The sequence below is a fragment of the Aegilops tauschii genome, chromosome 3 (assembly GCF_002575655.3).
Source record: "Aegilops tauschii subsp. strangulata cultivar AL8/78 chromosome 3, Aet v6.0, whole genome shotgun sequence".
NCBI classification, from domain to species: Eukaryota; Viridiplantae; Streptophyta; class Magnoliopsida; order Poales; family Poaceae; genus Aegilops; species Aegilops tauschii.
This window is the reverse complement of record NC_053037.3, coordinates 30,785,409-30,797,880: the sequence shown is the minus strand read 5'-3', so window position 1 is coordinate 30,797,880 and position 12,472 is coordinate 30,785,409. Positions and strand designations below refer to the sequence as shown.

General features: G+C 40.1%; 1 pseudogene; it reads right to left on the bottom strand.

Annotated features, from left to right (window-relative positions):
• Window positions 1–12,472, bottom strand: part of LOC141042663 (rust resistance kinase Lr10-like) — a 97,316-nt pseudogene that overhangs the window by 68,292 nt on the left and 16,552 nt on the right.

The following is a 12,472-nucleotide window of genomic DNA, read 5'->3' as shown; positions in this document are numbered from 1 at the left end:
TATGTTCAGATCATTACAGACTGTTCTGTTTCTGACAGATTCTGTTTTCATTGCATAGTTTGCTTGTTTTTTAGTTTCTATGACTTATATTTCTCAATATAAATTGTAGAAATGATATGGTACAGTAGGCATTGTGTGAGAAAAATTATGAAACTTGTCCTTAACAGTACCAAAGTGAATGGTTTACTCTTTATCATACTAACCTATCTCACGAAGTTTGGTTAAGTTTTGTGTGATTGAAGTTTTCAAGCTTTGGGTGAGATATCGAGGAGAATAAGGAGTGTAAAGACCCTAAGCTTGGGGATGCCCAAGGCACCCCAAAGTAATATTCAAGGAAGACTCAAGCACCTAAGCTTGGGGATGCCCCGGAAGGCATCCCCTCTTTCGTCTTCAAAACTATCGGTATACCTTACTCGGAGCTATATTTTTATTCGTCACATGATATGTGTTTTGCTTGGAGCGTATTTTCAATTTTACTTTCTGTTTGAATAAAATCATTGGATCTGAAATATTGAATGAAAAAGAATCCTCCCATGGCTAGTTAATTATTTGACTACTCAGTGTTCTTCACTCATATCTTTTGGAGTAGTTTGTCATTTTCTCATGTGCTTCATGTATATCCTATGAGTAAATGGTTGGATAAATTGAATGTCATAAATCTGAATTTATATATGTTTCATATGCTTATAACATGGGGAGTAATGACTTCACACATAATAAGTATAGGTAGTAAACTTATTGAAAGTTAGCAAACGTAGAATTGGTCACTTGAACAATTCATGAAAGAATATTGAAGGAAGAGGGATTTCACATACAAAAATACTATCTTGGACATCTTTTGTAATTGTGAGCACTCATTAAAATATGACATGCTAAAAGGTTGATGTTGGACAAGGAAGACAACGTAATGGGTTATGTTTTCTTATATCTGAAATGAAGTATATTGTCATGGATCGCCCAACACGTTGAGCTTGCTTTTCCCCCTCATGCTAGCCAAATTCTTTGCACTAAGTAGAGATACTACTTGTGCTTCCAAATACCCTTAAACCCGGTTTTGCCATAAGAGTCCACCATACCTACCTATGGATTGAGTAAGATCCTTCAAGTAAGTTGTCATCGGTGCAAGGAATAAAAATTGCTCTCTAAATATGTATGATTGGTTAGTGTGGAGGAAATAAGCTTTATACGATCTTGTGATGTGGAAGAAATAAAAGCGACGGACTGCATAATAAAGGTCCATATCACAAGTGGCAATATAAAGTGACGTTCTTTCGCATTAAGATTTTGTGTATCCAACCCTGAAAGCGCATGGCAACCTCTGCTTCCCTCTGCGAAGGGCCTATCTTTTACTTTTATCTCTTACCCTTATGCAAGAGTCATGGTGATTTTCACCTTTCATTTTTACATTTTATCCTTTGGCAAGCACATTGTGTTGGAAAGATTCTGATATATATATCCAATTGGATGTAAGGCATCATGAACTATTATTGTTGACATTACCCTTGAGGTAAAAGGTTGGGAGGCGAATCTATAAGCCCCTATCTTTCTCTGTGTCTCATTAAAACTTTGAACCCATAAATATCGCGTGAGTGTTAGCAATTGTGAAAGACTAAATGATAGTTGAGTATGTGGAGTTTGCTAAATCAAAGCTCTGACATAGACTCTTCCTGAAAATAAGATGAATTGTAATTGTTTGATGACTGATAACACGTTTTTTTAGTTTTCAAGAAAGTTTATGATCTATACTTTAACATGAATAGCTTGTTACTTTATCATGAGAAGTTTTATGAGATGAGATACTGTTATGACATATAATGATGCTAGAAAAGGTGACTGAAATTATCATTGATCAAACTTGTGCACCTGCTAGCATTCACACTTCATAAATCATTTCTTTTATCATTTACCTACTCGAGGACGAGCAGGAATTAAGCTTGGGGATGCTGATACGTCTCCAACGTATCTATAAGTTATGAAGTATTCATGCTATTATATTATCCATCTTAGATGTTTTATATGCATTTATATGCTATTTTATATGATTTTTGGGACTAACCTATTAACCTAGAGCCCAGTGCCAGTTTCTGTTTTCTCCTTGTTTTTGAGTCTTGCAGAAAAGGAATACCAAACGGAGTCCAATTGACGTGCCAATTTTTGATGATTTTTTATGGCCCAAAAGAAGACCACGGAACATCGGAGTTGGGCCAGAAGAGTCCCGAGCTGCCCACGAGGGTGGGGGACGCGCCCACCCCCCTAGGCGCATGGGCCTGCCTCATGGACAGCTCGGGCACCTCCTTGACGTGAGACCGACGCCAAAAATTCCTATAAATACAGAAACCTTGGAAAATTAACCTAGATCGGGAGTTCCGCCGCCAGAATCCTCTGTAGCCACGAGAAATCAATCTAGGCCGTCTCTGGCACCCTGCCGGAGGGGGCCATCATCACCGGTGGCCATGGAGGAGTATCCCGGAGAGGCCATCATCGCCATGAAGGCCAAGGATCAGAGGGAGAACCTTTCCCCATCTAGGGGGGAGGCCATGGAGAAGGAAGCACAAGGGGGAGAACCTCTCCTTCTCTCTCTTCCGGTGGCGCCGGAGTGCCATCGGGAGGGGAATCATCGCCACGGTGATCGTCTTCATCAACATCACCATCATCATCACCACGGAGTTGGAAGCAAACGTTCGGTGCACGTAGAGTCGTATCAGTGGCAGATAGGGCTTGAGAGAATATTGATCTTACCTTTAGCTCCTTGTGGGTTCTACACTCCATACTTATCACTTCCACCTTTGGAAATTGCTACGATGATTCCCTGCACTTGGGGATTGTCAATGTCAATCAAGTTCTTTTCCATAAGCACGTATGACTATATTTGGAATACAAGCCTACATTACATTGATGAACTGGAGCTACTTCGGTGTCACCCTATGTTATAACTGTTACATGAATAATCGCATCCTTCATAATTATCCATCACCGATCCAATGCCTATGAGCTTTTCACATATTGTTCTTTGCTTAGTTACTTTTCCGTTGCCACTGTTACAATCACTACAAAACTATCACTGTTACTTTTGCTACCGTTACCGTTACTTCCATACTACTTTGCTACTAAATACTTTACTGCAGATATTAAGTTATCCAGGTGTGGTTGAATTGACAACTCAGCTGCTAATACTTGAGAATATTCTTTGGCTCCCCTTGTGTCGAATCAATAAATTTGGGTTGAATACTCTACCCTCGGAAACTGTTGCGATCCCCTATATTTGTGGGTTATCAAGACTATTTTCTGGCATCGTTGCCGGGGAGCATAGCTCTATTCTTTGAGTCACTTGGGATTTATATCTGCTGGTCACTATGAGGAACTTGAAAGATGAGAAAACCAAGATTTATCCCTCAACTACAAGGGGAGGTAAGGAACTGCCATCTAGCTCAGCACTTGATTCACCTTCTGTTTTGAGTAAACTTGTGACACCTAAACCTGCTTCTGCTATTAATTCTGATATGTCGCATGTTATTGATGATGCCACTTCTGCTATGCATGATACTTATGATGAAACTACTTCTATCCTTGATAATATTGTGCCACTAGGTGAATTTCTTGATGAACAACTTGCTAGGGCTAGAGAGAAAGAAATTATTGAAACTGATAATATTGATGAAAGTGATTATGAAGATTCTCCCCCTAGATATGAGTTGCCTATTGTGCCTGAGGGTTATGTTATGGATGAAGAAACTGCTAGAGATTTTATTGCTTGCAATGATAGAAGTGATCTTAAGAAATTATTAGTTAAGCTGAAATAAAAATCTCTGAATGCTAGAATGAAATATGATCCTGCTGATGCTAATTCACCTATCTTTGTTACTGATAAGGATTATGATTCCTCTGTTGATCCTGAGATAATTACTTTGGTTGAATCTGATCCTTTCTATGGCTATGAATCTGAAACTGTTGTGGCACATCTTACTAAATTAAATGATATAGCTACCCTATTCACTAATGATGAGAAAACTCGCTACTATTATATCCTTACATTATTTCTGTTCTCATTAAAGGGTGATGCTAAGCCATGGTTTAATTCTCTTGATCCTGGTTGTGTGCGTAGTCCCCAGGATATGATTTACTACTTCTCTGCTAAATATTTCCCTGCTCATATGAAACAAGCTGCTTTAAGGGAATATATAATTTTATGCAAATTGAAGAAGAGAGTCTCCCACAAGCATGGGGGTGGCTTCTCCAATTACTTAATGCTTTTCCTGATCATCCTCTCAAGAAAAATGAAATACTTGATATCTTTTATAACGGACTAACCGATGCTTCCAGAGACCACCTGGATAGTTGTGCTGGTTGTGTTTTCAGGGAAAGAACTGTTGATGAAGCTGAAAATCTATTGAATAATATGCTGACAAATGAAAACAATTGGACACTTCCTGAACCAACTCCTAAGCCAACTCCGAAGAAAAGGGGAATTCTATTTCTCAGTCCTGAAGATATGCAAGAGGCAAAGAAATCTATGAAAGAAAAAGGTATAAAAGCTGAAGATGTTAAGAATTTACCTCCTGTTGAAGAAATACATGGTCTTAATTTACCACCAATTAAAGAAACACATGGTCTTGATAACCCGACACTGGTAGTAATGGTAAATTCTCTCTATAGATATGATAGAGCTGAAATCCCGCCTACTAAGTTTTCTAGACAATGCTTGGATGAGTTTGATAATTTTATGGTTAAGCAAGAGGACTTCAATGCTTATTTTGGTAGACAATTAAAACGCAATGCTTATATGATTGAACACTTGAGTGATTATATGTCTAGAGTTAAAGGTGAACTTAAACTCATTAGTAAACATGCTTCTATGGTTACCACTCAAGTTGAACAAGTACTTAAAGCTCAGAATGATTTGCTCAATGAATTGAATAACAAGAAAAATAATAATGCTGTTAGAGTGGTGACTAGAGGGGGTAGAATGACTCAGGAACCTTTGTATCCTGAAGGTCACCCCAAGAGAATTGAGCAAGATTCTCAGAGAACTAATGTTGATGCACCTAGTCCTTCTAAAAGGAAGAAAAATAAAAATGATAGGACTTTGCATGCTTCTAGTGAACCTGTGGTTGACACACCTGAGAATCCTAATGATATTTCTATTTATGATGCTAAAACACAATCTGGTGATGAACATGAACCTAGTGATAATGTTAATGATGATGTTCATGTTGATGCTCAACCTAGCAATGACAATGATGTAGAAATTGAACCTGCTGTTGATCTTGATAACCATAATCAAATAATCAACGTTATGATAAAAGAGACTTTGTTGCTAGGAAGCACGGTAAAGAAAGGGAACCATGGGTTCAGAAACCCATGCCTTTTCCTCCTAAACCATCTAAGAAAAAGGATGATGAGGATTTTGAGCGCTTTGCTGAGATGATTAGACCTATCTTTTTGCGTATCTGTTTGACTGATATGCTCAAAATAAATCCTTATGCTAAGTACATGAAAGAAATTGTTACTAATAAAAGAAAGATACCAGAAGCTGAAATTTCCACCATGCTTGCTAATTATACTTTTAAGGGTGGAATACCAAAGAAACTTGGAGATCCAGGAGTACCAACTATACCATGCTCCATTAAAAGAAACTATGTTAAAACTGCCTTATGTGATCTTGGAGCCGGTGTTAGTGTTATGCCTATCTCTTTATATCGTAGACTTGATTTGAATAAGTTGACACCTACTGAAATATCTTTGCAAATGGCTGATAAGTCAACTGCTATACCTGTCGGTATTTGTGAGGATGTGCCTGTTGTGATTGCAAACGTTACTATCTTAACGGACTTTGTTATTCTTGATATTCCCGAGGATGATAAGATGTCTATTATTCTTGGAAGACCCTTTTTGAATACTGCAGGGGCTGTTATTGATTGCAACAAAGGCAATGTCACTTTTCATGTCAATGGTAATGAGCATACGGTACACTTTCTGAGGAAACAACCTCAAGTCCATAGTATCAATTCTATTGGAAAAATTCCATCGATTATTATTGGAGGTTTTAAATTTCCTCTTCCTACTATCAAGAAGAAATATGATATTCTTATTATTGGCGACGTGCTTATCCCCGTTGAGGTAACCTAGTGCTATTCGAAAATTCTCCGGTTTCATGTGATTCGGAATGAGTTTGTTAACAAGACTTTATCAACCTTGTTAGTGGATTCCTTTTGATGAGCATGAGATGGATGAAGTTAGAAAGCACAACCTTCTGTACCCGTCTTTTACTTTCTGTTATTTAGAATAAATAAAGCAAAATTTGTATTTTTTGTCTGTTTTCTGAATTATCCGTGCAATAAAAAATACCCCGAAAATAAAAGTTCTCCAAATGCCCCGAAATTGAAATATGATTTTTTTCTGGAATATTTGAGAATATCTGGCATTGAGAACATAGTAGGGGGAGCAAGCACCTGGCCATGAGGGTTCAGGGCGTGCCCCCCTGCCTCGTGGGCCCACGGTGGCTCCCCTCCACTTATTCCAGCCACCACACACTCCTTCTTCCTCCCAAAAAAATCACCAGCCAGCTCAAGCACGAGTTCTAGCTCATCTTGCTGCCATTCTCGATCTCCTTGCTCAAAGCTCCACTCACAAAACTGCTTTGGGGGATTGTTCTTTGGTATGTGACTCCTCCAATGGTCCAATTAGTTTTTGTTCTAGTACTTTATTTATTGCAAATTTTTGCTGCTTAGGTGACCCTATTCTTGAGCTTGCATGTCAAATTTATTTGGTCCCAAGTAGTTCTAATGCATGATATAGTCTCTAGGCACTTGTGGGAGTAGTTGCTATCAATTTTGTTGAGCTTGGTTCACTTTTATTTGAAGTTACTAAAAAAATTCAGAAATTTTCAGAAAATGATGAAGAGATTTTTGAGGGGCTCTTCGAGCCGAAGCTCGAAGGATAAGCAAAGTGAAGAAGACAAGAGGCCCAAATATAATCTCCCTCGCACCGCGGAGAATGCAAGCCTCACCAAATTCCTCCGCGACCAACGCGAACAGTATCTCCTACTCACTAATATTTTTGTGCAAAATTTTCATTTCCATGCTAGGAGATCACCACCTTCGGTGGATTTTTATTTATATGATGAGTTTAAGGAGATGTCTCTATTTGATTTCTGTCGGGTCTGTAAGATACCCTTTGCGGGCAGCATAGAGGAACCACATCGTAACGATGTGGAAGGGTTTATTGATATGATTGATGTAGGGGAAACGAGGAAGGTTTCCGATGCAAGAATTACTAGCATACACTTTCTCGTTCTACGTTACTTTGCAATATTTGCTAGTAGATGTTTAATTGGTCGCGGAAACTGTGGCAACCTTAGTGCCCCTTATATTGTTATTTTGTGCCATGCCTTGTTCCGTGATGACACATTTAGTATGGGCGCTATTGTTGCAAAGCAGTTAAATCTTAACCGTACGAAGGGCCTCATCTTGGGAGGTATCTTCACTTCGCGCCTCGCTGCACATTTTAACATACCTATTAGGCATTATGAGAAAGAAGAGAAGATGTTGCCTCCTGTTTTGTTAAGAATAAGAAAAAGGAGCTTAACTACAGACTGATATTTGATAAAATTCGCCCTGGGATTATTACTTTGTCGGCTCCTTCTTTGTTTGTTATCTGCAAGCAAGTACCTTGTTCCGCCGGAGGTCATTCACGCCTACCAAAACCCCACACCAGCTACGGAGCCAGAGCCGGAACCATAATTTGATCCTTCACGACAGTCTGTTTACCAGTGGGATCCGGAGGAGATTGCCAACCAGTGGCAACCCGAGGCTCCTTCTCAGTACGACCCTAGTTACAACTTCGGATATCCACCAGGTCAGCCGTGGCCATAGACCAACTTAGGCCAAAAGCCTAAGCTTGGGGGAGTACGTATTTCTCACCAACATTACATTTATGTTCACACACTCATTCTAGTTGTCGGTGCTCATACTTTTTCATTGTACTATCCATGCTAGTTTATTTTCCCTTTTTATGCTTTCTTCTTGTGTGTTTGAAAAACCTTAAGAAAAAACAAAAAAATTAGTTGTAGCTTTTAGCTAGTTTACTTTCCATGCTATAGTAGTAATAACTAAAAGAAAACCCAAAAAGATTTCTTGTTCTTCTTTTGCTTGTTGGGAGCTTTCCCGTGTAAACAGTTTTATTTCTTTTCTTTTCCTTGGTGGTCGATAGGAGAAGACCATGATTAAAATGTTGAAGTGGCTCTTGTATGCATTATTATTAATTTAACCAAGAGCCCATATTACCTTGTCTTCTCCCTTGAATTGAATGCTTGCAGATTCCAGCTTAGTCCAATGCACGTGCACTATTATTATTATACACACCGTTCGGTCGTGCAAGTGAAAGGCAATAATGACGATATATGATGGACTGATTGAGATGAGAAAAGCTGGTATGAACTCGACCTCTCTAGTTTTTGTAAATATGATAAATTCATCGTTCCTGATTCAGCCTATTATGAATAAACATATTTGCAATGACAATTAGAGATTATAGTTGCTTATGCCATGCTTAATTAGCTAGGAGTTTATAATGGTTTATCTTGCGTGCCAACATGCTATTAAAATGGTTGTGATGTGGTATGATAGGGTGGTATCCTCCTTTGAATGATTCAAGTGACTTGACTTGGCACATGTTCACACATGTAGTTGAAACAAATCAACATAGCCTTCACGATATTTATGTTCATGGTGGATTATATCCTACTCATGCTTGCACTCAATGTTTATTAATTTTAATGCATGTTCATGACTGTTGTCGCTCTCTAGCTGGTCGCTTCCCAGTCTTTTGCTAGCCTTCACTTGTACTAAGCGGGAATACTGCTTGTGCATCCAATCCCTTAAACCCCAAAGTTATTCCATATGAGTCCACCATACCTTCCTATATGCGGTATCTACCTGCCATTCCAAGTAAATTTGTATGTGCCAAACTCTAAACCTTCAAATGAAATTATGTTTTCTACTCGAATAGCTCATGTATCAACTAGGGTTGTCCGTATCTTCCATGCTAGGCGGGTTATTCTCAAGAGGAGTGGACTCCGCTCCTCACTCACGAGAAAATGGCTGGTCACCGGGATGCCCAGTCCCATGCTTTAAGCAAATCAAATCAAAATAATTGCAAACAAAACTCCCCCAGGATTGTTGTTAGTTGGACGGTACGCTTTGTTTCGGACCAGCCATGGAGTGTGCTTGTTGGTGGAGGGGGAGTATAAACTTTACCATTCTATTTGGGAACCACCTATAACGTGTATAGCATGGAAAATATCGAGATCTCTTGGTTGTTATGTTGACAATGAAAGTATACCACTCAAAATATTATTCATCTCTATTTTAAAATCGAGCTCTGGCACCTCTACAAATCCCTGCTTCCCTCTGCGAAGGGCCTATCTATTTACTTTTATGTTGAGTCATCACCCTCTTATTAAAAAGCACCAGTTGGAGAGCACCGCTGTCATTTGCATCCATTACTATTAATTTATATTGAGTGTGACTATGACTGGATCTCTTTTACCATGAATTACAATGTCTAGTCAGTCCTTGATCTTCAAAGGTGCTCTGCATTTATGTTTTGTAGTCTCAGAAAGGGCTAGCGAGATACCATCTTGTTATATCATATTATGATTGTTTTGAGAAAGTATTGTCATCCGAGATTTATTATTATTGCTCGCTAGTTGATTATGCCATTGATATGAGTATGATTAGTTCATAATCTTTGCTGAAAACTTGAATGCTGGCTTTACATATTTGCAACAACAAGAGCAAACAGAGTTTGTAAAAGTTTTTCTTTATCACTTTCAGTTTATCAACTGAATTGCTTGAGGACAAGCAAAGGTTTAAGCTTGGGGGAGTTGATACGTCTCCTTCGTATCTACTTTTCCAAACACTTTTGCCCTTGTTTTGGACTCTAACTTGCATGATTTGAATGGAACTAACCCGGGCGGATGCTGTTTTCAACAGAATTGCCATGGTGTTATTTTTGTGCAGAAACAAAAGTTCTCGGAATGACCTGAAACTTCACGGAGATTATTTCTGGAATTAATAAAAAATATTGGCAAAAGAATCAAGACCAGGGGGCCCACACCCCGTCCACGAGGGTGGGGGCGCGCCTGCCCCCCTAGGCGCGCCCCCTACCTCGTGGGCCCCCTGGTGCTCCACCGACCTCAACTCCAACTCTATATATTCACGTTCAGGGAGAAAAAAATCAGAGAGAAGGATTCATCGCGTTTTACGATACGGAGCCGCTGCCAAGCCCTAAACTCTCTCGGGAGGGCTGATCTGGAGTCCGTTCGGGGGTCCGGAGAGGGGTCCATCGCCGTCGTCAGCATCAACCATCCTCCATCACCAATTTCATGAGGCTCGCCGCCGTGCGTCAGTAATTCCATCGTAGGCTTGCTGGACGGTGATGGGTTGGATGAGATTTATCATGTAATTGAGTTAGTTTTGTTAGGATTTGATCCCTAGTATCCACTATGTTCTGAGATTGATGTTGCTATGACTTTGCTATGCTTAATGCTTGTCACTAGGGCCCGAGTGCCATGATTTCAGATCTGAACCTATTATGTTTTCATGAATATATGTGAGTTCTTGATCCTATCTTGCAAGTCTATAGTCACCTACTATGTGTTATGATCCGGCAACCCCGAAGTGGCAATAATCAGGACCACTCCCGTGATGACCGTAGTTTGAGGAGTTCATGTATTCACTATGTGTTAATGCTTTGGTCCGGTACTCTATTAAAAGGAGGCCTTAATATCCCTTAGTTTCCAATAGGACCCCGCTGCCACGGGAGGGTAGGACAAAAGATGTCATGCAAGTTCTTTTCCATAAGCACGTATGACTATATTCGGAATACATGCCTACATTACATTGATGAACTAGAGCTAGTTCTGTGTCACCCTATGTTATAACTGTTACATGAATAATCGCATCCTTCATAATTATCCATCACCGATCCAATGCCTACGAGCTTTTCACATATTGTTCTTTGCTTAGTTACCTTTCCGTTGCCACTGTTACAATCACTACAAAACTATCACTGTTACTTTTGCTACCGTTACCGTTACATCCATACTACTTTGCTACTAAATACTTTGCTGCAGATATTAAGTTATCCAGGTGTGGTTGAATTGACAACTCAGCTGCTAATACTTGATAATATTCTTTGGCTCACCTTGTGTCGAATCAATAAATTTGGGTTGAATACTCTACCCTCGAAAACTTTTGCGATCACCTATGCTTGTGGGTTATCACCATGTGGAAGAAGAAATCTATATTTTGGGACCTACCCTACTGGAAAGACCTAGAGGTCTGCTCTTCAATCGATGTGATGCACGTGACGAAGAACCTTTGCGTGAACCTGCTAGGCATCTTGGGCGTGTATGGGAAGACAAAAGATACACCGGAGGCACGGAAGGACCTGCAACGTTTGCACGAAAAAGAGGGCATGCCTCCAAAGCAGTATGAAGGTCCTGCCAGCTACGCTCTTACCAAAGAAGAGTAGTAAATCTGCTTTGAATGCCTGCTCAGTATGAAGGTCCCATCTGACTTCTCGTCGAATATAAAGAGAATAATAAATATGCCAGAGAAAAAGTTCCAGAACCTAAAGTCTCATGACTGCCACGTGATTATGACGCAACTGCTTCCGGTTGCATTGAGGGGGCTTCTACCGGAAAACGTCTAATTAGCCATTTGTGAAGCTATGTGCATTCCTTAATGTAGTCTCTCAGAAGGTGATCGATCCAGAAATCATACCAAGGCTAAGGAGTGATGTGGCGCAATGTCTTGTCAGTTTCGAGCTGGTGTTCCCACCATCCTTCTTCAATATCATGACGCACGTCCTAGTTCATCTAGTCAACGAGATTGTCATTCTGGGCCCTGTATTTCTACACAACATGTTCCCCTTTAAGAGGTTCATGGTAGTCCTAAAGAAATATGTCCGTAACCGCGCTAGGCCAGAAGGAAGCATCTCCATGGGCCATCAAACAGAGGATGTCATTGGGTTTTGTGTTGACTTCATTCCTGGCCTTAAGAAGATTGGTCTCCCTAAATCGCGGTATGAGGGGAGACTGACTGGAAAAGGCATGCTTGGAGGGGACTCAATAATATGCAGGGACGGGCACTCTTGGTCTCAAGCACACTACACAGTTCTACAGAACTCTACCTTGGTGACCCCGTATGTCGATGAACACAAGAACAGTCTGCGCTCCAAACACCGGGAGCAGTGTGACGACTGGATTACATGTGAACACATCAGGACTTTCGGCAGTTGGTTGGAAACACGTCTCAGTGGTGACAACACTATTTGTGGTGAGTTGTACTCGTTGTCCAGGGGACCATCTTCGACTGTATTGACTTACAAAGGATACGAGATAAATGGGAATACATTTTACACGATCGCCCAAGATCAAAAGAGCACCAACCAAGAGGGGAAAGGACAC